Source organism: Oncorhynchus kisutch, linkage group LG15 (assembly GCF_002021735.2).
Source record: "Oncorhynchus kisutch isolate 150728-3 linkage group LG15, Okis_V2, whole genome shotgun sequence".
NCBI lineage: Eukaryota > Metazoa > Chordata > Actinopteri > Salmoniformes > Salmonidae > Oncorhynchus > Oncorhynchus kisutch.
Genome location: NC_034188.2, coordinates 88370755 through 88387136, shown reverse-complemented (window position 1 = coordinate 88387136; position 16382 = coordinate 88370755). Strand labels below are relative to the sequence as shown.

At 47.7% G+C, this 16382-nt stretch overlaps 1 protein-coding gene across 4 annotated transcripts in view; it reads right to left on the bottom strand.

Annotated features, from left to right (window-relative positions):
• LOC109885904 (T-lymphoma invasion and metastasis-inducing protein 1) overlaps positions 1–16382 on the bottom strand; it is a 202976-nt gene that overhangs the window by 167098 nt on the left and 19496 nt on the right. The window contains exon 1 of one of the 4 annotated variants that reach the window (XM_031791259.1): positions 5760–5984. The exons of the other annotated variants lie outside the window; for them this stretch is intronic. The gene's annotated coding sequence lies outside the window, so the exon portion shown is untranslated. Of the gene's footprint in view, positions 1–5759; positions 5985–16382 lie in introns of those variants that run through there. 4 annotated transcript variants of the gene reach the window in all.

Genomic DNA, 16382 nt, shown 5'->3' with positions numbered 1-16382 from the left:
GGGTAAATCACTGGGGTAAATCACTGGGGTGGAAAAAAAAAGACACCATTGGGGACACATCCACAGGCTGAGGCCAAGACACAGGCAGACTGAAGCTTTCTCTCTCTAATACTACGTGTGGCAGATATCGGTCCGTCCACCTGCCTGCCTGTCTGTCGAAGGCCTTTAAAAACGTCCCTTAGCTACGGCCTTCATTCTAAATCCTACATGCGGCAGCTAGTGGCTCGCCTGACTGTCTGGTTCAGGCCTTTAAAAATGTCAACTCAACTACACCCTTCATTCTAATCCTTGTGCCTGGACTCAACGACACAAAGCCTTAGCTGACCACGGACTGCTTGGACACAACGCCGAGGACAGTTAGCAGTAGCTAAAAGAACAACAGTGATGTATTGAGAATGTGTTCTCAGTTAATCCGCCGTGATTAGAATCTCCTTCCAGCGAAGCGATCAAATGTGTTCCAGGTCAGCGAGCGACAATATCAAGCTGAAAGCTCCTCTACTCCACGTGGCTTGGTTGCTTCTTTATGTAACGAGAGAGAGAGTCTGCTTCCCAAATGCTACACTATTCTCCGTGTAGTGCACAACTTTTGACCAGAGAGAGCACTGCCATTTGGGACAGAAACCCTTCCAATTCATTTAAACCCTCGTCTCAATCAAAGGGAATAAAGAGATGGAATGCATTTTAAGGAGGGTGACGTAAGGTTCCCTATAGAACTGTTAAAAAGACACTCGATAGTCGAGGTGTCCAAACCCGGGCAGACAGAGTGCACGTCATCTATTGAAACTGATCTGTGCCTAAGACTATGTCCCAAATGGCACCCATTTAGTGCACTACACTTGACCCCAAGTCGTGCACTATATATCTATATATATAGTGCACGACTTGGGGTCAAGTGTAGTGCAATAAATGGGTGACTGTATATCTGCAGTCATATTTGGAAACTTGGAAACTTGACTGTACCAAATGGCACCCTATATATATATATATATATATATATATATATATTAGGGAATAGGGTGCCATTTGGTACAGTCAAGTTTCCAAGTTTCCAAATATGACTGCAGATTTACAGTCACCCATTTATACCATATACCATATAACCATTTATACAGAACAGGATCTTTAAAAAAAATAATAAGTACGGAATTATATGACCGTACCAGCTGTGCATCTATGCGGCTCAGATATCTGGTCTACACGGCTCAGATATCTGGTCTACGCGGCTCAGATATCGGGTCTACGCGGCTCAGATATCTGGTCTACGCGGCTCAGATATCTGGTCTACGCGACTCAGATATCTGGTCTACGCGACTCAGATATCTGGTCTACGCGACTCAGATATCTGGTCTACGCGACTCAGATATCTGGTCTATAAAGAAGATGCTGCAAAGTCTACTGATCCAAATCAGATCTCCAGGCACACCGTTTAACTTTGGTTCCCATCATACACACACACACACACACCTCTCCCCCACCACACCACACCACACACACACACACACACACACACACACACACACCTCTCCCCCACCACACCACACCTCCAGGAACTAAATGCAATAAAATACACCATAATGTCAAAGTGGAATTATGTTTTAGGAAATTCTTACAAATTAAAATCTGAAATGTGTTGAGTCAATAAGTATTCAACCCATTCGTTATGGCAAACCTAAACTTTTCATTTTAATTGTTGGACATAAGACTGTAAAAACACTAAGAAATCATCTCCAATTGATTTAAGTTTGGAAATCTATTCCCACGTATAATGGAGAGATATACAGTGAGCTCCAAAATGATTGAGACAGTGACAAATCTTTGGTTGTTTTGGCTCTGTACTCCTGCACTTCGGTTAAAGTGCAGACTGTCAGCTTTAATTTGAGGGTATTTTCATCCATATCGGGTGAACCGTTTAGAAATTACAGCACTTTTTCTACATAGTCCCCCTATTTTAGGGGACCAAAAGTATTGGAACTAATCACTTATGGGTTCATTAAAGTAGTCAAAAGTTTAGTATTTGGTCCCATATTCCTAGCACGCAATGACTATATCAAGCTTGTGGCTCTAAGAACTTGGACTCATTTTGCTGTTTGTTTTGATTATGAGTACAGAGCCAAATATAACAAAACATCTGTCACAATACCTTGAGCTCACTGTATGTGATCGTATACAAACGTTCAAATATACAAACGTAAACTAGGTTTGAAACTATTATCTAAAGTCACAGAATAACCTCTGGGCTTAAATTTGAGAAACATTGCTCAACATGTTGATACCTGGTTGACCAACTAAAAACACGCAGAATGTGTTCTATATTCAGTTCTTTAACAAATAAAACACGATTAATACAAGGAACATCTTAAATGTTCCTGATGCAAAACCATTCCTGAGACGCAGAGCATAGAAAATAAAGTCTACAACTAAATCTTAACTATTTAAAACAGTAAAATTTGATACATATCAGGGGTTAATTTGCTAATCTTTGGCCATAATATTGGCTCAAATTACAGGAATTCGAACTATTTCATTATTCAATCACTGATATATACTGTAAATCATTTAATGTACTAAATTAAGTTTAGTTCCAAAAGAACATTAAAAACACTCTGAAGCTTCTATATTGCAATAGTCTACACACCACACAGAGTTTACACAACATACTAGGATTCCCAGAGTGCATTTCGACTCCCAGAGTGCAACGCTTCACCCAGGGCTGCTGGCAGGCTACTGTTAAGCAAGCCCAGGGAAACAGGAAGTAGTCTAAATGTATTGTTGTCATCGATAAATTGAGCACATTTGACATTACTTTTGAGTTGTAATCATATTATAATATTCACATGAATGTCATGCTGAATATGTTCATGTCATTATCACAACAACAACAAAAATATTGAATTTAGTAGCTAGTAGAATACCGTTCCAATGTAATGTGGAAAATAGTTTGTTGTTTTGGAACTAAACCTCCCTTCCCATTTGGCACTGCTCAGTAACACCTGTTGCTTAGTTGTTTTGGTGGGCTGGCCCTCATCTGCTTTGTAAACAAATTACTCCCACAGTTTTCTTCTGGAGCCAGTTGTCAACAAGCTGCGGGGAGTGGAGGTATGATGTTTTCCTTAGAAGAAGCCACGCTGTCGGCATTCTCTCTCCTCTCGCTTGCTTATCAAATGTGGCTCGGGCTGTGTCATCTACATGCACAAGTAGCCTGGCTAGCTTACTACCGCCCCCTAGAGAAGACAAGTAGCCTGGCTAGCTTACTACTGCCCCCTAGAGAAGACAAGTAGCCTGGCTAGCTTACTACTGCCCCCTAGAGAAGACAAGTAGCCTGGCTAGCTTACTCCTGCCCCCTAGAGAAGACAAGTAGCCTGGCTAGCTTACTACTGCCCCCTAGAGAAGACAAGTAGCCTGGCTAGCTTACTCCTGCCCCCTAGAGAAGACAAGTAGCCTGGCTAGCTTACTACTGCCCCCTAGAGAAGACAAGTAGCATGGCTAGCTTACTACTGCCCCCTAGAGAAGACAAGTAGCCTGGCTAGCTTACTACTGCCCCCTAGAGAAGACAAGTAGCATGGCTAGCTTACTACTGCCCCCTAGAGAAGATTCAGACAAATTACTAGACAGACTGGATCCCCTCAATCGATATGACATGGGACACATTTGGCAGAAGTACCGTAAGTAACAAATTCTAGTACCGGACCGTTTCTCGTGTTCTATAATCGAAAAAGTACCGACGTTTGTGTACTCGTTGACGTTCCAGTGTACTCCTTGACGTTCCAGTGTACTCCTTGACGTTCCAGTGTACTCCTTGACGTTCCAGTGTACTCCTTGACGTTCCAGTGTACTCCTTGACGTTCCAGTGTACTCCTTGACGTTCCAGTGTACTCCTTGACGTTCCAGTGTACTCCCTGACGTTCCAGTGTACTCCCTGACGTTCCAGTGTACTCCCTGACGTTCCAGTGTACTCCCTGACGTTCCAGTGTACTCCTGACGTTCCAGTGTACTCCTGACGTTCCAGTGTACTCATTGTAGAATGCACAAGGTGCACTTTGGACACCTGGTAGTGCTTCAGCAGTAATTTTCTTATTAGAGATATTTATAACTTGTCAGAAATGTCCAGATCAACTAGCCCATGTCAGCTAATGTTTTTAGCCCATAGATTCTGTTGTAATGTTAGACACTCAGATATCACATGACCATACATAAAACAAGCACCGGTATACCGGTCTAGGGAGCACCGGTATATGGAGCACCAGTCTAGGGAGCACCGGTATACCGGTATAGAGAGCACCGGTCTAGGGAGCACCGGTCTAGGGAGCACCGGTATACCGGTCTAGGGAGCACCGGTCTAGGGAGCACCGGTCTAGGGAATGGGTTGTTATTTGGGACACATCCTTTGCGAATCAAGCTGCATTTAAAGAAAGTGTTACTTTCTCAAGGGGTAATCATCAATTCAATGTCTTCAAACTCAGGAGGCTCCCTTTAAAATAGTGGTGTTCTGTCTTCAAACTCAGGAGGCTCCCTTTAAAATAGTGGTGTTCTGTCTTCAAACTCAGGAGGCTCCCTTTAAAATAGTGGTGTTCTGTCTTCAAACTCAGGAGGCTCCCTTTAAAATAGTGGTGTTCTGTCTTCAAACTCAGGAGGCTCCCTTTAAAATAGTGGTGTTCTGTCTTCAATGTACACAAACTCTCTCCTCTCTCTAAAATGGTTAAACTCATATCAAGGAATATCAGAGGAGCTAAAAAGCTTCTCAGCTCGTCCTCGTATCCGAGCATTAAAACCAGAGGCCTGTTACCCTGACCTTGTGTCCTGCTAAATTCTAGGATGATGGGTTGTTAAAACTACATCGCCATAACTACGACAGGCAGCAGATGACCCATTCTCACCCTTCTCCAGGCTTCCTTCAGCACAAAGACACAGCGGCAAGCAGCCTGGGTTTAAATAGATTCAGATTAAACAAACCTACAGTCCTTCAGCCCTCCCCTTTCCAAGATATGCACTAGGGATTCTCCTTGGTTGCATCCAAAATGGCTCCCTGTTCCCCGTTGGGCTCTGGTCAAAAGTAGTGCACCGCATATTGAATAGTGTGCCATTTGGGACAAATCTCCCTCGACTTTGACCAGTAGCAGCTCTGCTATCCTATTTGCAATTCATCAAAATCGCTCTCTTTTCTCAGCTCCCACAATACCACCCACCACCACCGCTTTTGTCATGACAACACAGCAGACGGCTGTTGCCTCACATTGAAATGGGGAGGAAGACAATAGACCTTTTGCATGTAGTTGTAGTAAAAAAAGTTGTCACCAGAAACACAGGTTAAAAAGAACCAGCGTAGTGTCACAACAAACCTCCCTGTAGGCTGATTGGATAATCCCACTCCCCAAATGTACTAGAACCCTATGACATCACATGACCCACGTCATCAACAGACTAGTCAGCCCCTCATGCTAACTTTTACATGTAGCTACTACCACAAGTACATTTCATAGTATTGTGAAAAATGAGAATACCAGCAACATAGCAAAAAATGTACATCTGTTTGCTTAGTTGTGAAAGAGACGAGACCTCAGAAACGTAGAATATCTCTGGTTTCTTCACACCTCATTTAGGAGGGAAAGGGATTTAAAGCCAAGGAGCCATTTGCTTCTGCTGATATCTCAGGCACACAGACAGTGTAGCAGGCAGTGTCTAACACGCTGTAAAACACACACACACACACACACACACACACACACAAATCCCCTGTAGCAAATGACAATGCGTTACCTTACCTTGCTGAGAGGTGTAACGAGACAGCTTCCTCCACCATTCTCTCCTAAGACAGACGGATCAAAATTCAGACAAGTCCCCACATCACTGCAGACATTTTCACGCTCCAGAATCCTCTTTCAACTGTACGGAGTGAAGACGGAGTGAAGACGAAGTGGGTATAGTGTGACTGACTGTCTGCTGCTGTGCCGTGTGTGTGTGTGTGTGCTGCCTGCCAGGCTAATTTGAATTTGAGGAACTGAGGGATAGACTAGAGCAGGAGAGGAGGGAGGGGGTGTGGCTGTTTGTGAAAACCCCTCCCTCCTCCTCCTAGCTCACGCTCTGATCCCTCCCTCCCTCCCTGATCCCCCCCCCCCCCCCCCCCCCCCCCCCCAAGGCTGAGAAGTGACTGCTGTGCCAGCCGGAACGTCTATTACCTTCTTCTAAATCCTCCTGCCTCCCCCATTTCTCCCCCCAGACCTCCCCATTTCTCCCCCCAGACCTCCCCCATTTCTCCCCCCAGACCTCCCCCATTTCTCCCCCCAGACCTCCCCCATTTCTCCCCCCAGACCTCTCCTGTCTCCTTGTTAATTGCTTCAGAAGCTCTCTTGTGGGAAGCATCAAATTTACACTCTTAAATCTACCACACCCCTTCGTCCTTAACATATTCACTACACCCCCCTCTCAAATACAACCTAGCCCAACAATAGTCAGTCACAGAGCTCACTACACACCCTTCTCAGATATAGCCTAGCCCAACGATACACACACAGAGCTCACTACATACCCTTCTCAGATACAACCTAGCCCAACGATACAAACACCGAGATCCTACAATATTGAATTATGCACAAGTTGAAGGATATATGACTGATTAATCTATCTAATCAAACAAGTCTCTCTCAGAATGATTACCGAACATAAACATCAGATCTTTTGGCTCCAGAATGAAAGAGTAGGTAAAAAGATATCTCAGCTGGTCTGTGGTCTAAGAATGAGGTTTGTAATAACAGCATAAAATGAAACGCAGAGAATGTGTTCTCATCTCATCAAAGACATGGAGGCAGAGAGAGACAGAAAAGACAGAGAGAGAGAGAGAGAGAGAGAGAGAGAAAGAGACAGAGAGAAAGAGACAGAGAGACAGAGAGACAGAGAGAGACAGACAGACAGACAGAGACAGACAGAGAGACAGAGAGACAGAGACACAGAGACACAGAGGCAAAAACTGGTTGAATCAACGTTGTTTCAAAGGGATTTCAACCAGAAAATGTAAAGTGATGACATTGAATAAAACGTGGACAACTGATTGGATTTGAAAAACATAATCTACATAGGGAATTAAACTCTTTTTTTTTTTCACCCAATTTTGAACCTAAATCCGATGACATGGTGACATTATTTGTTGACAACTCAACCAAACAAATCTAGATGTTGAACTGACATTTATGTCCAATGGGAGAGAGGTGTGTGTGTGTCTTCAAATTTGGTCCGTTCTGCTCCAAAATAAAACTAAGAGAATGAAAGGCTGAAGCGTGATGTCATAGCACTGGTGACGTCATCAGGCTGCCACGACATCAGATGAGAGGTGATTCGTTTTGAGATAAACTGCAGAAGGTACAGGGGAGGAGAGATGGCTATCCTGTTACAGAAAACATCCCTTTCAACCAGCCAGCCAGCCAGTCAACCAGTCAGAGAGTCAGCCAGCCAGTCAACCAGTCAGCCAGTCAGAGAGTCAGCCAGCCAACCGGTCAGCCAGCCAGCGAGTCAACCAGTCAGAGAGTCAGCCAGCCAGTCAACCAGTCAGCCAGTCAGAGAGTCAGCCAGCCAACCAGCCAGCCAGTCAAACAGTCAGGCAAGGCAACATCACATGTTTCTAGAAGCAGTGTTTACATACATACCAACACTGAAACAAGCCCTGGGGTTATACTGGGGAACAGACTACTTCCTGATAACCAAACAGCACAGCAGCTCCCTGCCCCCCCCCCCCCCACCCACCCTCCCTCCCCCTCTCTCCTCCCCTCCCCTCTCTCTCCCCTCTCCCTCTCTCTCCCCCTCTCCCTCTCTCTCTCCCTCTCTCTCTCTCTCTCCTCTCTCTCTCCCTCTCTCTCCCTCTCTCTCCCTCTCTCTCCCTCTCTCCCTCTCTCCCTCTCTCTCTCCCTCTCTCCCTCTCTCTCTCCCTCCCTCCCTCCCTCTCTCTCCCTCTCTCCCTCCCTCTCTCTCCCTCTCTCTCCCTCTCTCTCCCGCTCTCTCCCTCTCTCTCCCTCTCTCTCCCTCTCTCTCCCTCTCTAGCAAAGGAAGCCTGTTCTCCCTCTCTGTCTGTCTGACTGAAGGCAGTTCAGATTTGATCCCATATGGCACCTTATTCCCTATATAGTACAATACTTTTGACCAGAGCCCATAGGACGTAAGGTATCATACAGGTCGCAGACACAGTAAGTTGAGAAGAACTGCTGTTTATGTCTAGACTCTGTGATTACTGTGCTGTGGTTAGGCTGAGCTGGCGTCCTGTCAGAGAGATCTGCGTGTTTAGGTGCTGACCCCAACCTTAAACTCAACCACTACATTTTGATTGTGCCCCTCATCACACACCCTTTTTCCTAAATAGTGCAATACTTTTGACCAGGGCCCTGGTCCTCTCTCCCCTCCCTTTTGGGCCCTGGTCCTCTCTCCCCTCCCTTTTGGGCCCTGGTCCTCTCTCCCCTCCCTTTTGGGCCCTGGTCTCCTCTCCCCTCCCTTTTGGGCCCTGGTCTCCTCTCCCCTCCCTTTTGGGCCCCCTGGTCTCCTCCCCCCTCCCTTTTGGGCCCTGGTCTCCTCTCCCCTCCCTTTTGGGCCCCCTGGTCTCCTCCCCCCTCCCTTTTGGGCCCCCTGGTCTCCTCCCCCCTCCCTTTTGGGCCCTGGTCTCCTCCCTTTTGGGCCCTGGTCTCCTATCCCCTCCCTTTTGGGCCCTGGTCTCCTCTCCCCTCCCTTTTGGGCCCCCTGGTCCTCTCTCCCCCTCCCTTTTGGGCCCTGGTCTCCTCTCCCCTCCCTTTTGGGCCCCCTGGTCTCCTCTCCCCTCCCTTTTGGGCCCCCTGGTCTCCTCCCCCCTCCCTTTTGGGCCCCCTGGTCTCCTCCCCCCTCCCTTTTGGGCCCTGGTCTCCTCCCTTTTGGGCCCCCTGGTCTCCTCTCCCCTCCCTTTTGGGCCCCCTGGTCTCCTCTCCCCTCCCTTTTGGGCCCCCTGGTCTCCTCTCCCCTCCCTTTTGGGCCCCTGGTCTCCTCTCCCCTCCCTTTTGGGCCCCCTGGTCTCCTCTCCCCTCCCTTTTGGGCCCCCTGGTCTCCTCTCCCCTCCCTTTTGGGCCCCCTGGTCTCCTCTCCCCTCCCTTTTGGGCCCCCTGGTCTCCTCCCCCCTCCCTTTTGGGCCCTGGTCTCCTCCCCCCTCCCTTTTGGGCCCTGGTCTCCTCTCCCCTCCCTTTTGGGCCCCCTGGTCTCCTCTCTCCCTCCCTTTTGGGCCCCCTGGTCTCCTCTCCCCTCCCTTTTGGGCCCCCTGGTCTCCTCTCCCCTCCCTTTTGGGCCCCCTGGTCTCCTCTCTCCCCTCCCTTTTGGGCCCCCTGGTCTCCTCTCCCCTCCCTTTGGGCCCCCTGGTCTCCTCTCCCCTCCCTTTGGGCCCCCTGGTCTCCTCTCCCCTCCCTTTTGGGCCCCCTGGTCTCCTCTCCCCTCCCTTTTGGGCCCCCTGGTCTCCTCTCCCCTCCCTTTGGGCCCCCTGGTCTCCTCTCCCCTCCTTTTGGGCCCCCTGGTCTCCTCTCCCCTCCCTTTTGGGCCCCCTGGTCTCCTCTCCCCTCCCTTTTGGGCCCCCTGGTCTCCTCTCCCCTCCCTTTTGGGCCCCCTGGTCTCCTCTCCCCTCCCTTTTGGGCCCCCTGGTCTCCTCTCCCCCTCCCTTTTGGGGCCCCCTGGTCTCCTCTCCCCTCCCTTTTGGGCCCCTGGTCTCCTCTCCCCTGCCCTTTTGGGCCCCCTGGTCTCCTCTCCCCTCCCTTTTGGGCCCCCTGGTCTCCTCTCCCCCTCCCTTTTGGGCCCCCTGGTCTCCTCTCCCCTCCCTTTTGGGCCCCCTGGTCTCCTCTCCCCTCCCTTTTGGGCCCCCTGGGTCTCCTCTCCCCTCCCTTTTGGGCCCCCTGGTCTCCTCTCCCCCCTCCCCTTTTGGGCCCCTGGTCTCCTCCCCCCTCCTTTTGGGGCCCCCTGGTCTCCTCTCCCCCTCCTTTTGGGCCCTGGTCTCCTCCTTGGGCCTGGCTCCTCTCCCCTCCCTTTTGGGCCCCCTGGTCTCCTCTCCCCTCCCTTTGGGCCCCCTGGTCTCCTCTCCCCTCCTTTTGGGCCCCCTGGTCTCCTCTCCCCTCCCTTTTGGGCCCCCTGGTCTCCTCTCCCCTCCCTTTTGGGCCCCCTGGTCTCCTCTCCCCTCCCTTTTGGGCCCCCTGGTCTCCTCTCCCCTCCCTTTTGGGCCCCCTGGTCTCCTCTCCCCTCCCTTTTGGGCCCCCTGTCTCCTCTCCCCCTCCCTTTTGGGCCCCCTGGTCTCCTCTCCCCTCCCTTTGGGCCCCCTGGTCTCCTCTCCCCCTCCCTTTGGGCCCCTGGTCTCCTCTCCCCTCCCTTTTGGGCCCCCTGGTCTCCTCTCCCCTCCCTTTTGGGCCCCCTGGTCTCCTCTCCCCTCCCTTTGGGCCCCCTGGTCTCCTCTCCCCTCCCTTTTGGGCCCCCTGCGTCTCCTCTCCCCTCCCTTTTGGGCCCCCTGGTCTCCTCTCCCCCTCCCTTTTGGGCCCCCTGGTCTCCTCTCCCCCTCCCTTTTGGGCCCCTGGTCTCCTCCCCTTTGGGCCCCCTCCCTTTGGGCCCTGGTCTCCCCTCCCTTTGGGCCCTGGTCTCCTCTCCCCTCCCTTTTGGGCCCTGGTCTCCTCTCCCCTCCCTTTGGGCCCTGGTCTCCTCTCCCCTCCCTTTTGGGCCCTGGTCTCCTCTCCCCTCCCTTTTGGGCCCTGGTCTCCTCTCCCCTCCCTTTTGGGCCCTGGTCTCCTCTCCCCTCCCTTTTGGGCCCTGGTCTCCTCTCCCCTCCCTTTTGGGCCCTGGTCTCCTCTCCCCTCCCTTTGGGCCCTGGTCTCCTCTCCCCTCCCTTTTGGGCCCTGGTCTCCTCTCCCCTCCCTTTTGGGCCCTGGTCTCCTCTCCCTTCCCTTTTGGGCCCTGGTCTCCTCTCCCCTCCCTTTTGGGCCCTGGTCAAAAGTAGTGAATTGGATGTCGTTTGAGGAACACAAACAGGAACGTGTTGCTGGCCCAGACGGGAACGTGTTGCTGGCCCAGACGGGAACGTGTTGCTGGCCCAGACGGGAACGTGTTGCTGGCCCAGACGGGAACGTGTTGCTGGCCCAGACGGGAACGTGTTGCTGGCCCAGATGGGAACGTGTTGCTGGCCCAGATGGGAACGTGTTGCTGGTAGGCTGTTTAAAATAACTACAGTGAGAGAAGCAGGCACTACAGATAGGAAACTGATTAGCCTGACTGGCCATCCAGCTGGCTTCAGCACAGGTAGATGATATAACCAAATCAATTCAGGAGGAGGTCTTGGGACAGGAGCCACAAACAATGTAGAGTGTTGGCCTAGTTCTTCCCACAGCCTCTCTCCTTCCCTCCCCTTGTGAATTAAACCCTGACTGTTTTTGCTTATGGTCCCAAATGGCATCCTATTCCCTATACAGTGCACTACTTTTGGCCAGAGCCCTATAGGTACTGGTCAAAAGTAGTGCACTACATAGGGAATAGGGCACCATTTAGGTTCAACTGCATGACAAAGAGATGATAAGAATACTTAAAATTGACATTATCTAACAGTAACAAAACTGTAGCCTGTACATGGGACAGAAATTTGATTTTTTTTTTTACATCTACGGCCCAAATGGCACCCTATATGGGGTACTACTTTTGTCAGGAAACTATACATTTCTGGTCAAAAGTAGTGCACTATATAGGGATTAGGGTGCCATTTGGGACAGAGGCCAACCACTGCAGCCAGCCATGGACAGTTCATATATCTAATCTAACAGTCATGGACTGACGGACAGTTCGTGTATCTACTCTAACTAAATATAGCAGAGCAATCAGCTATCTCAGCTAGTTCACTCTCAGGTCCTAATAAGTAGGAGTTTAGTTACTACATGATTCCATGTGTGTTATTTCAGAGTTTGGATGTCTTCACAATTGTTCTACGATGTAGAAAATAGTTTAAAAAAAAAGAAAAACCCTTGAATGAGTAGGTGTTCTAAGACGTTGGACCAGTAATGAACAGGGAGCCGAACATAACATGGCCATCTATATACAGGAAGCAGAACATAACATGGCCATCTATATACAGGAAGCAGAACATAACATGGCCATCTATATACAGGAAGCAGAACATAACATGGCCATCTATATACAGGAAGCAGAACATAACACGGCCATCTATATACAGGAAGTAGAACAAAACATGGCTATATACAGTTGAAGTTGGAAGTTTACATACACCTTGGCCAAATACTTTCAAACTCAGTTTTTCACAATTCCTGACATTTAATCCTAGTAAAAATTCCTTGTCTTGGGTCAGTTAGGATCACCACTTTATTTTAAGAATGTGAAAATGTCAGAATAATAGTAGAGAATTATTTAGTTCAGCTTTAATTTCTTTCATCACATTCTCAGTGGGTCAGTAGTTTACATACACTCAATTATTATTTGGTATCAATAACATTAAATTGTTTAACTTGGGTCAAATGTTTCAGGAAGCCTTCCACAAGCTTCCCACAATCAGTTGGATGATTTTGGCCCATTCCCCCTGACAGAGCTGGTGGAACTGAGTCAGGTTTGTAGGCCTCTTTGCTCGCACACACTTTTCAGTTCTGCCCACGCATTTTCTATAGGCCTGAGGTCAGGGCTTTGGCCACTCCAATACCTTGACTTTGTTGTCTTTAAGCCATTTTGCCACAACTTTGGAAGTATGCTTGGGGTCATTGTCCATTTGGAAGACCCATTTGCGACCAAGCTTTAAACTTCCTGACTGGATGTCTTGAGATGTTGCTTCAATATATACACATAATTTTACTACCTCATGATGCCATCTATTTTGTGAAGTGCACCAGTCCCTCCTGCAGCAAAGCACACCCACCACATGATGCTGCCACCCCAGTGCTTCACGGTTGGGATGGTGTTCTTCAGCTTGCAAGCCTCCCCCTTTTTCCTCCAAACAAAACGATGGTCATTACGGCCAAACAGTTATATTTTTGTTTCATCAGACCAGAGGACATTTCTCCAAAAAGTACGATCTTTGTCCCCATGTGCAGTTGCAAACCGTAGTCTGGCTTTTTTATGGCGGTTTTGGAGCAGTGGCTTCTTCCTTGCTGAGCGGCCTTTCAGGTTATGTCGATATGGGACTCGTTTTACTGTGGATACTTTTGTACCTGTTTCCTCCAGCATCTTCACAAGATCCTTTGCTGTTGTTCTGGGATTGATTTGCACTTCTCACATCAAAGTATGTTAATCTCTAGGAGACAGAATGCGTCTCCTTCCTGAGCAGTATGAAGGCTGTGTGGTCCCATGGTGTTTATTCTTGCGTACTATTGTTTGTACAGATGAACGAGGTACCTTCAGGCGTTTGGAAATTGCTCCCAAGGATGAACGAGACTTGTGGAGGTCTACAATTTTTTTTCCTGAGATCTTGGCTGATTTCTTTTGATTTTCCTATGATGACAAGCAAAGAGGCACTGAGTTTGAAGGTAGGCCTTGAAATACATCCACAGGTACACCTCCTATTTACTCAAATTATGTCAATTAGCCAATCAGAAGCTTCATTTTTTGGAATTTTCCAAGCTGTTTAAAAAGGCACAGTCAACTTAGTGTATGTAAACTTTTGACTCACTGGAATTGTGATCGAGTGAATTATATTAAACAATTGTTGGATAAATTACTTGTGTCATACACAAAGTAGATGTCCTAACCGACTTGGCAAAACTATAGTTTGTTAACAAGAAATGTGTGGAGTGGTTGAAAAACGAGTTTTAATGACTCCACCCTAAGTGTATATAAACTTACGACTTCAACTGTATGTACAGTGGGGAGAACAAGTATTTGATAACCTGCTGAAAGTACGTATTGCCCCGAAACCTGAAGGATCTGGAGAAGGTCTGTATGGAGGAGTGGGCCAAAATCCCTGTGCAAACCTGGTCAAGAACTACAGGAAACGTATGATCTCTGTAATTGCAAACTAAGGTTTCTGTACCAAATATAAAGTTCTGCTTTTCTGATGTATCAAATACTTATGTCATGCAATAAAATGCAAATTAATGACTTAAAAATCATACAAATGTGATTTTCTGGATTTTTGCTTTAGATTCCGTCTCTCACAGTTGAAGTGTACCTATGATAAAAAATTACAGACCTCTACATGCTTTGTAAGTAGGAAAACCTGCAAAAACAGCAGTGTATCAAATACTTGTTCTCCCCACTGTATGTATGTATGTATGTATGCATATGTGTATGTATGTATGCATATGTGTATGTATGTATGCATATGTGTATGTATGTATGTATGTATGTATGTATGCATGTATGTATGCATGTGTGTATGCATGTGTGTATGTATGTATGTATGTATGTATGTATGTATGTATGTATGCATGTGTGTATGTATGTATGTATGTATGTGTGTATGTATGTATGTATGTATGTATGTATGTATGTATGTATGTATGTATGTATGTATGTATGTATGTATGTATGTATGTATCTATGTATCATAATGTATTTAGTTTTATTCATGTTTTCAAGTACTGGTGACAAATAATGTATTCCAATTATTACAAAGATTGTAATGGACAGCTATGATGTGTGTAAAGTACTGTCTTGAAGGTTGTACTGATTATACAACCTTCAAGAGGAGGTATGGCCTCTATGTTAGAGACAGACAGACCCTGCTCTGCACGGAGGTATGGCCCCTATGTTAGAAACAGGCAGACCCTGTTCTGCACGGAGGTATGGCCCCTATGTTAGAGACAGGCAGACCCTGTTCTGCACGGAGGTATGGCCCCTATGTTAGAAACAGGCAGACCCTGTTCTGCACGGAGGTATGGCCCCTATGTTAGAGACAGGCAGACCCTGTTCTGCACGGAGGTATGGCCCCTATGTTAGAGACAGGCAGACCCTGTTCTGCACGGAGGTATGGCCCCTATGTTAGAGACAGGCAGACCCTGTTCTGCACGGAGGTATGGCCCCTATGTTAGAGACAGACAGACCCTGCTCTGCACGGAGGTATGGCCCCTATGTTAGAGACAGACAGACCCTGATCTGCACGCAGGTATGGCCCCTGTTAGCGACAGGCAGATTCTGCTCTGCACGGAGATGCTTATACAGATGACATCAATGAGGGCAAATGTCAATATGAATATATAATGTCACCAGAGAGGAGAGAGGTAGACAGAGAGAGAGCTGCACTTCCTGAACTCCTATTAAAATGTATGACCCTATTAGAGAAACACATTTCCCTCAGATTACAGAGACCCAAAACTATTTGTTTTTTTAAACAAAATAAACTCCTATATTATAAACAAATAAACTCCCATATTATCTATTAGGTGAAATACCAGTGTACCACCACAGCAGCAAGATGTGTGACCTGTTGCCACAAGAAAAGGGTAACCAGTGGACCACAAACATTGTAAATACAATCCATATTAATGTTGATTTATTTTGGCTTTTATGTGCACATTGTTACAACACTGTATATCGACATAAATGACATGTACAGAGTGTACAGTCGTGACCAAACGTTTATATTTTTTATTTGACCTTTATTTAACCAGGCAAGTCAGTTAAGAACACATTCTTATTTTCAATGACGGCCTGGGAACAGTGGGTTAACCTGGCCATGGACCCAGAATATCTATGTTTTGTTCCCCGAGCCACTTAGTTATTACTTTTGCCTTATGGCAAGGTGCTCCATCATGCTGGAAAAGGCATTGTTCATCACCGAACTGTTCCTGGATGGTTGGGAGAAGTTGCTCTCGGAGGATGTGTTGGTACCATTCTTTATTCATGGCTGTGTTCTTATGCAAAATTGTGAGTGAGCCCACTCCCTTGGCTGAGAAGCAACCCCACACATGAATGCTCTCAGGATGCTTTACTGTTGACATGACACAGGACTGATGGTAGCGCTCACCTGGTCTTCTCTGGACAAGCTTTCTTCCGGATGCCCCAAACAATCGGAAAGGGGATTCATCAGAGAAAATGACTTTACCCCAGTCCTCAGCAGTCCATCCCTGTACCTTTTGCAGAATATCAGTCTGTCCCTGATGTTTTTCCTGGAGAGAAGTGGCTTCTTTGCTGCCCTTCTTGACACCAGGCCATCCTCCAAAAGTCTTTGCCTCACTGTGCGTGCAAATGAACTCACACCGGCCTGCTGCCATTCCTGATCAAGCTCTATACTGGTGGTGCCCCGATCCCGCAGCCGAATTAACTTTAGGAGACGGTCCTGGTGCTTCCTGGACTTTCTTGGGCGTCCTGAAGCCTGCTTCACAACAATTGAACCACTCTCCTTGAAGTTCTTGATGGTTGATTTAGGTGCAATCTTACTGGCAGCAATATCCTTGCCTGTGAAGCCCTTTTTGTGCAAAGCAATGATG